Source organism: Haliaeetus leucocephalus, unplaced genomic scaffold (assembly GCF_000737465.1).
Source record: "Haliaeetus leucocephalus isolate CR32 unplaced genomic scaffold, Haliaeetus_leucocephalus-4.0 Scaffold162, whole genome shotgun sequence".
NCBI classification, from domain to species: domain Eukaryota; kingdom Metazoa; phylum Chordata; class Aves; order Accipitriformes; family Accipitridae; genus Haliaeetus; species Haliaeetus leucocephalus.
The window spans coordinates 11,515,538-11,526,588 of record NW_010972598.1 but is presented as its reverse complement, the minus strand read 5'-3'; the positions used below and the strand labels follow the sequence as shown (position 1 = coordinate 11,526,588).

General features: G+C 37.8%; 1 protein-coding gene across 1 annotated transcript in view; it reads left to right on the top strand.

Annotated features, from left to right (window-relative positions):
• UNC5D (unc-5 homolog D (C. elegans)) overlaps positions 1 to 11,051 on the top strand; it is a 168,036-nt gene that overhangs the window by 438 nt on the left and 156,547 nt on the right. The window lies entirely within an intron of this gene.

Here is an 11,051-nt window from a genome sequence, read left to right as displayed (position 1 = left end):
CCCACCGCGGGACGTGACAGGAGCTTTGCTGCAGGACAGCGTGTCCAGAGTCGGTCTGGGGTAGGGAGAAGCGGGGAGCTACTGCGGTGGTAACTGTGGTTGTACCAGTAGTTCAGATTGTTGGAGCGGGGGGTCGTTTACCACAGGGCTGCTGGTTTAATAGGCGGGGAGAGCTCCGGGCTGTGAGGTGCACAAGCGTCCTTGGGGATCCAGCGTGTGTGCGGATCCTTTGGGCAGCGTCTTTATGAAATATTCACGGTGATCCTAGCGACTAGTCGGATTGCCCCAAAATGGTGGGCTTTGGGAGATTCAATGATCTCTTCTGGCAGTGAGAATCTAATTACCTGTCAAACAGTGCGAGTGCCTGAGGTTGGATGTGCATACGCACGAGCGCGTGTATTTTTTATGTACGTGAAGTGGATGTTTTGAGATGCTTGGAGTCTTTATTTAACTTTTTCCTGGTAAATCACTTGAGCAAGATAATCTCTTTAGGGCAAATAGCCAGAGGATGTCACCAACTCTTCACCCTCTGGCATCCCTGACACCTTGGCTGGTATATCTGGACTTCCCAAAGTATTCAAAGTGCCTGGGAAGTAGGGGGCAATCTAGTGCTATGTTATCCTTTTTGGAGGAAGGTGCCTGTGGTCGATAAGGCATAGTTTCTGTATTTAGAGTCTGTAACCATATGTCAGTACAAATGGCTTACTTTTACAGAACAGAGTAATGGGACTTTGTAGATCCTAAAAGATTCCTCTCACTGTTTTAACACTAGCCCCTCTGTGGAGGTCTCTCTTTTTCTTTTGTATATACTTTATTGGTCTTGGTCTCTGTATAGGAAGCCATCCGCAGGTAGCTAGCGGATTATGACACCTTGCCACAGTTCCTGGGAACCTTACTGGCCACCTGATGTGCTATGTTCTCTCATTCAAGTCTGATGACTGGTCTAGCAGAGGGGAAATCTGAGAGGCTTTTGTGTGATGGACAAAATACAGCCTTTTAGTGGTTCTTTGAAAAAAAACCAAAACACTTTACAGAACGGTGAAATAAATTATGAGAATAGAACGAAGTCTAACATTAATTTTTCTTTTTTAATACTTTCATCAAGAAACATCTGTGACTGCAAAAGAATGCACGTGTATTTAAAGCAGTGATGTGAGGTGCTAACTGCCTTTTGTTTGACACGTCTGGTAGGACTCTATGGCAGTTCTTGCACCCTGTGAAGTATGGTCAGGATCAGGCCCTATAAGCATCTGAAATTTCCCACTGCAAGTCATGTGTAGCAGGATGACTCTTCTGTTGCTGTTAAGGAACAAATTTCAACTGTTTAATTAAAATTGCCACGCAGGACATTTCAAGTTCTAGACTGGAGCAGAAGTGGGTTTTGACATTATTCTGAGGAAGAACAGTATATTTTTTTCATCGGTTTGGTGTCTGTTGTCTCTCAGTTGTGATGTTGCATAGTGTTTACTTGTAGCTTTGGCTTAAGCAGTTAACCTCAGTTAACAACCCATTGAGCTATAAGATCTCAGGTTATGAAGTTTTCTAAAAGCTGCCTCCAAACCAAATTGTATTCCAGGATTTTATTCTGAACGGGGATTAAAGAAAAATGAAATGATTGTGGATACCCTTCGCACTGCATTTTAAATCTGTTGGAATGAATATATGTATACAGCTTTGGGCTTTTATTTTACAGGAAAAATTGCATAGACACTATGGTAATTTGAAAATGAGAAGAGAGTTGCTAATATTTATTATCTCACTGATGCATTGAAACTAATTTTGGGTTGCATGTATCTGAATAAAGATGTCTATAAAACATGAACATTAGTATTCTTCTGTGTTTTGATATTAAAGCCTATAAAGCTCTGTGTTACATGGTGTTCATAGATCTGAGTACGTTTTGTTCTAAATTGGCATTGTTTAGGGATTTTTCCAGTAGTATGGCACTTACTGTACAGCTTGGTAGCCACTGCATATTGCTACTGATTTTACTATGATAAAATGTTCCGCTAAGCCACCTAATGGAATATGGGTGGGTCTGTGGACAGGAAGCTGTTGAAGTAGATACCTCCTTTTAGTCTGAAAATTTTGGTGTGTGTTTGTTTGTTTGTTTGTTTTTTAACAAAAAAAGCACTGACAACATGCAGTCCAGAGAGCTGCATATTTGAAGTATTATTCTGCATCTAGGAACTAAGAAGACAAACCAGCTTCTGGACAGCAGAGCTCTTGGAGAAATAATGCTTTAGGTAAATGCTTTTTAGGTAAAAACAGCAAATTCTATTGATACTGAAATAAATCTAGTGGTGAAGACAGGACTGGTATGCAAGTTTTTTGTGTCCTGATTGTACCTTTTGTCTTGCATTTAATAACGTCGTTGTGCAAATTAGATGAGCCTCCATTTATTTCATTGTAAGTGGGCTAGAATTTCATTCGTGTATCTGAGAATTCTGTCCCTATTTGTAAAGTACTTCATTGTTACCAGCTTAGAGGTGTGTAAGAGCTATCACTGATGCTTTTTTTGAGGAATGTTGTTGATTTTCTGTGGCCAGCTCTGCTTCAGAGTTTACACTGTGTTAACAGAGTAGGGAGGTTTTTTAGGTGTCTTGATTTCTATATCCAAAAGGAAGTATATTATTTCTGTTGCTTTATTAGGCTGTCTCAAGTTCTCTTTCTCTGTTCCTCATACCCTGCTGGGAGTAAAGCTATTTGATTATTTGTAAGTACAGTCAACAGTTTACTATCTGAAATATTTCTTACATGTGAGCCCCAACTGAATACGCACCATGTCAGCATATTGATTTATTTGATCTTGAAGTATGCGTGTTATTAATATCTCAGCTAGGTGTACACTTGAAATATTCTTAACAAGCGATATAGGAGTAAGCAAAAATTAAGGCAAGACATGGGTGCCATATGAATCTCTTGTATGACTTAGATCAAATCACTCCATTCAGATAACGTTGTCTTTTTGTTGTTAGGACAAAGCATTCATTAAAATAACAAACCACGTGCTCTGCTTTGAACCATCCTTCCACTCACTCTGTAGTGTGTAGTGTCTTATGTGAGCTTCTCTGTCAGTGTTTATATTATTTAACTTTGTAACTGCTCAGAAAATAAACTTCCTTTACTTGTGAGTTTGTTTACTAAATGGTTTATCATCTTTCTCGGATCTTCAGAACGATATAGGCTCAGTTTGCATGTGGTAAAGCATTGCTTTGTTTTCATAGGTTGAGAAACTAAGGTTTCAAAAGATAATAATTAATTTCTCTAAAACCACAGGAAATTTGGGGGCTTTAAAGAGCGGTATTTCAAAACTGGGTGCATGATGCAGAAGTTGTCACATTTTGGAACTTGGGAGTATCTATGTGTGTATCTTTAAGTCATTGTCTAGTTTTGTTAAGGCTTCTATTTAGTCCTGAATTTTTTCTGCATTTATTACTGTCTTCGTAATTTGTTGTAACTTAGTTTGTGAGATAATTCAGAGAAAGACTGGGAAAGTCTAAACATTCCTGTTAAGTGTAAGACTGACTTTGGACATGAATATGCTCTAGTTTTGTCTGTTACAGAACACTAATCCTTATGAGGATTGTTTTAGTTTGCACTCTGATAATACTTGAGTACATTACTGCTTTGCAGAGAGAGCATACTATGAATTTCTGGAATGCTACAGATCAGAATGGCAGTAAGTTTTCCTTGTATTACTCAAACAAAGACCTGAAGAGCTATGCATATGATCCTGTCCTGGAAGTGAGGTGTGCACAGCCTCCATTGTCTGCTTTCTTTCTAATGCATGCATCTCTGAAAATATTTCGTTTTTTGAAAGACAGGATAATTCTGCCCTTTAAGGGAGTGTCTTGCAGGGATGGTTTTTCTTGGCTTATCCTTCATACACATGTGCTTGTTCATATATGTGCTCAAGAGATGTGTAATTTCTGTCTCTTCAGATGTAGAGAATAAAGCTTGATATGTACAGGGGTGAAATGAGCTTTCCATGCTATGAAAATTTTTCCATCTTCATACAGTAAGAGGACTTTGTATCAAGATGAATTTTCACCAGGGCAGAATAGAAGCTTATCTGATGATATTTTCACAGTGAATTACAGAAGGTAAACGCAAACAGTATGATATATGCTAAGATGGAAAATTACTTATGGTGCAAAGGATTCCTCAGGGCCACTTGGTGTATCTTTTCTGTATTTTTAGTCCTGCTTTCTGGTGAAAGGTGGAGTCTGAGAAAAAGAGCAGAATTTTAACACCAGAGGCTGCTGTTTCAGTTGTTTTTAGATGCTGCTGCTGTTGCAGTGAAGCAGATGGTCAGATTCATTTGTATAAAATAGAAAAATGTTTCATTTTCTATTTATACTTTTAAAGCACTTCAATAACTATGTTGTATCATGTGGCCTTAGCTTAGAGCATGAGTATTTGTAAGTATGAAATTTTTTATGCTCCATCGTATCTCATTAGAGATCAATAAACCACATTTTGAAGCATCTTGCAAGTAGGTATTAGAAGATGCTAACGCTGTGTACAAGCCTAAGTAATCTGAACCTTGTAATTTACCTGCATAATTGTGATCAATGTCATTTTCATCCATCTTCCCCTCCCCACCCACCCTTGAGTGGCCTTTTTTAACACCATCCAAAAATGTTGCTAATAAAGACTTATTTGCAGGCTCTTGGTCAGTGGAGTCCAGTTACTTGCCCACTACTGTTTAGTGCCAAATGCTTTATAGGAACTTCCATGCAGGGGATGTCGGAGGGCAATTAAACTTAAACGTGATGTTCCGTAATGAGTATTCTGCTGACTACTGCTGTAGGTATTTTTGTCTGTTTTTTGCCTGTTTCTCTTTTGAATTTTAAAAAGTTACAGACCTCAGTGAAGCCCTGATGCACTGATTTCATTTAGTTCCATTTAGGTTAAAAATACTTCCTTTAGGAAGCTTAGCATAGTTTGAATTCATTCAGCAATTAGCTTGCTTTTGGATTATTGAAGAGGATGAATAGGCGGTATCTAATTAATTTGCTTATACAAGGTATTCTTTGTGCAATACTGTGTCTGTATTGAGGTAGAACAATGGCAAATTAACATGGTTTCTCAGACAAGAATATGTATGCGAGATTACATGCATGCATCATAAACATAATTTCAGCATACAGCAATCCTAGTCTTTCTATACTTTCCTAAAAAAAAAAAAAATAAAATGTTACCATACATGTTTGAGATTCCTACTGTGAACATCTCATTGGAAACCTCTGCTTAATGTGTCATGGAAAGAGAAAAATACAAGCAGCCAATGACCTTAGAAGCCACAAACCTATTGCAAGCAATTGAAAGAAGCAGCAGCCTGGGTCTGGACAGTTCCAATGGAAAAGCAATGCAAAATGGGAAGTCCCAATGCTAATTATCCACTTTGCATCCAACTGATGCTGACTCTGACTAGATTGCCATCTGAGGGGAAGCTGGCCTATGAGGTGGCTCAGTTTAGATGCCAAATATGCTCTATGAGTCTGCTGTTTCACAGAAAAAAATTTTTAGTAGAGTCTCTTCCTTTAACAGGCATGCCAGGCAGAGATGACATGAAGCTCTAGCATCCAGTCTGTCTGTGAATGCTACAGACCAGTTTTGTGTACTGTCTGGACTGCATAATTCCAGTCATTCCCGGTTCTGTAACAGTCGTGACTAGGGAACACAGATGTTGAAGGCTTGGTTGGGACTTGGATGTACCTGCAGTTTAGTCCCAGCTCCACAGCTGACCTGTAACCTTGCAGAAAATGACTTTGTGGTGATAGTTAACTTTTCTTGCCCTATGTACGGTACCTGTACAGTAAGGGTTTGGGTGTAATTGTAAATGGCTTCTATGCTTTGAAGGTCCAGTGGATGCTTCAACACTTGAAATGCTGTAATAAAAGAGCGTAATTGATCTGTAGATAAAGCTTATTTAATGTGTCTAAACATACAGAATGTAATCAAAATGAATGGAAATAGTGTAACTGAGCTCTTTTTTGTTTCTTCATATCCATGCTTGTTTTAAAGAAGCAATAGGAGCAACAATAGGAAAACTTTTTAAAAAATTGCTTCTGACTTTTTCCAGGAGACCTGCTTTTTGCCTTTATCCTGAATGCAGAATTAAAATAACATTTAACATGCTTTTATGTCTAATTTGTGTTGAATGTCAAAAGCTTTTTGAAAAAAAATCTGCTCCTGGTTGATGAGAGTTTTATTTGTAGGAGGATAAACCAAAATATTTTGGATTTTGTTCTGTGTGTGTTTTAGTGCTCTTTGACTCACTGCACAGAAAACTGAAATACCATTGCAGGTTACTCATCTGTAAATGGTTAAAAGAACTGTTACATTACTCATCTTCTGCTTGGATATGCTTAATTTTTTTTTCAGTAGAAGGTGCTTTTGTGAATCTAAAACTTTTCTTCCGTGAGTGTTTCTGCATGTGAAATTGAATTGCTTGAATCCTGCCAGACAATGAATAGAAAAAGAGCAAACATGGAGATTTCTTATAAATTGTGAACAGTTATTCACAAAATTGCTTCTCTCCTTACACCATTCCTAATAATAAATTGCATTACAGAAAAACAAATTTGCTCTATTAATTGAATTCAGCCTTTCATATAAAACTGTATCTGATTTGCAGTTCAACAGATGTGTCTATGACTTTTATGGTGACAGATGCTTCAGGTTAGCTGTGTTCTAGGCCAGATTTAAAACCGTTAAAGATCTGTAGTAAGCCATTACCCTTTGAAATATTAATTTCAACTTCCAGTTCAGGAGGTATTTGCTGATGATGACATATTGTAAGGTATTTACTGCTGCTGACATAGATAATGCTAGTTTTCAGTTGGAACTTTTTGGTTTGTATCTTTTAACTTGGCTGGAAAGAACATGGACTGTTTGGAATAAAAAAAGTAACGTCGGGTAGCAGTTAAAAACGCTTTGCCTGTCAAAGCTATGTACTGCAGATCAATAATGAATGTAGTGGATGCACTGGAAGACACTAGGTGGTGCATATATTTAATGCATGTCATTCCTCTTCAGCACTATGTCCTAACTGAAGGCTTCCAGATAGAGTTTTGAATGTTGTTATTCACATCATGTAGTTCTCAGAGCTAAGTAATTTTGAAAAAATACAGATTTGTTAAAATAGCTTTATAATTCTGGAATTAGATCCCCCTGCCCCGGGTAATTGTGCATTCTTAAGACTTTGAGCCTCCTAATATGGTTCATAGGCAAGTGATCAGTAATTTCCCTTTTATAAAAAGAGTGAAAGTAGCTGACAGGTATTCCAGTGATAAATATAGCAGTGTAAAAAAAACCCTCTTATTTACCATTATAAACTATAGAATACGGATAGAATCAATAGGTCAAATCTGTAGATCCAAGATTGAGTAACTTGGTGTATCTTAAGCTAAGATGGAGTAACATGAAGTGAGATGCTGGAGATTTGTCTTATTTTTCTGCCTGCTGTGTCCATTCTGATTTTTGCTAGGTTGAGGTTTTTGGGACCCATAATAACCTAGAAATAATGTATGATATTAGGCATGGTATATATTATTTATTTCTAAGTGAATGCAAACATCTCAAAACTTACTGCAAAGGGCTATGCCGTAAATAATTTTGCATGATGAAAAGTTTCCAGGTCTCAACATTTATTTTTGATCAGCAGAAGTATGAAACTACCCTTTCTGAAAGGTTTTGTGAATAAAATGCTGGAAAAGTCCCTGTTAACTAGAACAGTAAGTAATCTTGTAGCTAGGAGTTTCAGGTAGAGCACAAAGGATCTGTATGTAAGTTTGGTGAGTCTGTCTGGTAGTTGCATCTGGGACTGAAAAACATTGCTGTAAAATGTTTTGCTGTTGCTGAAGCATGGTGGTTTCTTGAAGGAGAATGGAGGAAGGATCGCTTGGAGCTTTTGGGCTGCTTTGTTGGAGATGTGCCAGCCTGACACTAGGAGCAAAAGGTTGGCAGTATATGTAACCCTATATTATTTAACGCTTTATTTATAGGGAAAATGTGTTCATTCATGCATTCTTTCTTGTTATCAATGTATTTTTTTAGGCTTTTCCTAAATAGAAAACAAATTCAGTAATATCAATTTAGTTTCTAATAAATAGTGGTAGTATCTTAGAAGTGGAAACAAGTTAGTCCTTTCCAGTTGTCATTTGGTAACATAGTTTATAGTTCTACTCAATACCCAGAAGCACTCCATTAATACCGAATTTCCCACAGTAATAGCAAAACTCCTTCTACTCTCACTATAATATTAAAAGTGTAGGACTTATTTTGTGTCAAATGAGCTAACAAAATAAAAGATGAATTTAAAGTATTTAATCTGTCAGCATCAATGAATCTAAGAGGATTATCATTCCATTACGGCTAATAGATTTCTTCCAAAGATAACTTTGCTACTTGACTTGCCTATTTCTATGAAGATTGTTACAGATCTAATTTAGACTACAATTTAAATATTCCTGCTCTATTTTGATTGAATCTGGGAGTTATTAATATGTGGTACCTGGCTTATGTTGAGCTTTGTAACTTTCTTCGATCACTTGAATAGAAGCTCTCAGTCTTGCATCTTTAATTCTTCATAAAGATTGTGTACTGTTTTCTGTTTTGAGTTGTACTAAACATGACTTGACAGTTCAGATTTGAGAGCTGTAATTTAATGAATTATGTGCCAACCTCTCCTTGCGTTCTTTCTGAGGAATTAGTGAGAGGTTGGAATAGCAAGAATAAAAATCAGGATTACCCTTATGATGGGTATCCTCCTACTCTGTAAAATGAGTAGCAAAATTCCCATTGATGTACCCTAGTATAAGGAAAAAGCCCTGAAGATTGGGATTCTTGTCTTCTGAGCCATCATAACTTTTATCTAGGTCTTCAAGCGGGCTGTGATGTGTTAAGTTTCTTTGAGATAAACAGGTATGAATGACTTCATTTGATGCTTTAAAGAAATAGAATGGGAACACTTGTATCTTCCCTCCACCTCCCCAAACAAACTCTGTGGAGGAGGGAGAAGAGTACCTAGTAGGTGGAGAAACTTCCTGATTTTAGACAGAGCCTGGGCTGTAGCTTTTGACTTGCATAACTGTAATAATGCCCTCACAAAGGTCTTGAGGTTTAACAATTGGAAATACTGTAGTGAAGGGAGAAGACATGGTGATAGCTATCAGTCCCAGCAAATAAATTCCCACTCTCATATTACATGCTGAATTTTTCACCAAAAGGCTGTCACAAGATATTGCAGCATACATGATATTTCACTAAGTTGTATGTGAAAATTAAAAAGTTTGTAGTGATGCTAACCACCAATGAGTCGTAGTGAGGCATTGTTGCTGTTTGATTAGTGAAATTATCTTGGCCACATCTGGGTGAACTGATGCTCCCATTGAATTTGGAATTTAGCAGATCTTTAGTCCTTTGAGGAGACAGACCAGAGATATATGTAAATGAAGACTGCATCAGCCTCTTACAGCTGTAATCATCTCCCAAATTAGCATTGCAGTGCTGTAGCTTATGATGTCAGACTGAATTACATGGCTATCGAAACGCCACAGTGTACTTCAAAAACTGTTTGAATTCTGTGAATAATTTAAGGACTTTCAGTTTCCAATATTTAGTGCTCTTCTCTAGTTTGCTGTTTCTAATCATCAGGGGTTTTTTTGGATGAATACATTAAATGCAGAAAAGGTGGCAAACGTGAGAGCAGGACCCCTTCACAAGTCCAGCAGTGATGGAGTACCACTGGGGGGAGGGGGAGACTAGTAAAACATTGTAAATGGTGACCACAGTATTTTTAGCTCTCATCACCTATTGCTTTGATATAAGGTTGTGTCTGTAACTAAGTGACATTTCTAGCTGGTTTTACAATTTCCAGCAGAACAGCTTTGGTAGTCATGAACTGATTTGTGCGTTTGTGTTTGAAATACAGCTGTGCTCTTTAGCACTTTTTACCCCTTGAAGATATGAAAGCACTCAAGAGATTTCATATTTTTTCAAAGGGCAGGAGCAATGCTAGTGAAAGGGGTGGGGGGATACAGAAAACTGACTGTTCTACCTCTGTATTTTTTGAAAGTGTTGTTACTGAAATACTCTCTGTAAATGTTCTCCAGCATCTTCTGGTTGAATGAAGGGGTAGTGAAGGCGGAAGGTGAAGGACCTTCTTTCTGCTGACCAGATATTATTACTTGTCTTGAAAATGCATTGTGTAGCCTACGTGCTGTTTCTCTTAGAGATTTCCCTCATGTAAAAGATAAAATAAGACTAAATGTTTTGGAGCTAAATTCAGAGTCCTGCTGCTGCCCGCTATGGTGGTGGTTAGCCAGCCTACAGCCCTTGTGAATGAAATTATAGCCACTAAGAACCTGGCAGAACTATTCTTGAGTGGTTTTTGTGCTTTTGGAATGTCAGTTAGAGTCTCCTCAGTCCTGTAGGGACAAAAGATACACCTGTCAGGATGGAAACAAATAACAACCACTCCGTGGTCCAGTTTTATTCAGCTGTACTGCACCTGCTGCACTATCACGCAACCTGAAATACTCTGTCATCCTAGCCTGTCACATTTAACCTCTAAAGCAGCTTTGCATGAGAAAGTAGAAAAAGCTGCTACTGGAAAACAGGACTCTGCCTGGTTCTGGTTCATATTTTTAACCCTTGCTTTCTTTGCAAGTATACACAATAGAAATCCACAAAATGCTAACAGCTCACACAAAGGAGTTTGGGATTATTTTTTTTTTTTCTAAACCCTTTGGAAGTTCTATATTTAAAATGCTTTATCAAAGGTATAAAATGTTTTATGGGGAATCAAGCTGTTTTTCATACTGGATAGATAGGAAGCAAGTTCATTAATCCAAGAGTTGTTATGGAGGGGGGAGACTGCTTCATATTTTCAGCGCGCAATACATCTGGAAATAAACTGCATGTTCTTGCTTTTTGTTGTTGTGTTGGTTTTTTTAAGCTGGCCAGTCACAGAATGACATGTCACGTGTCCAGTCAAAACATTGGCTTGTACACATAGGACTGCAGTTTGCTGCCCTGTG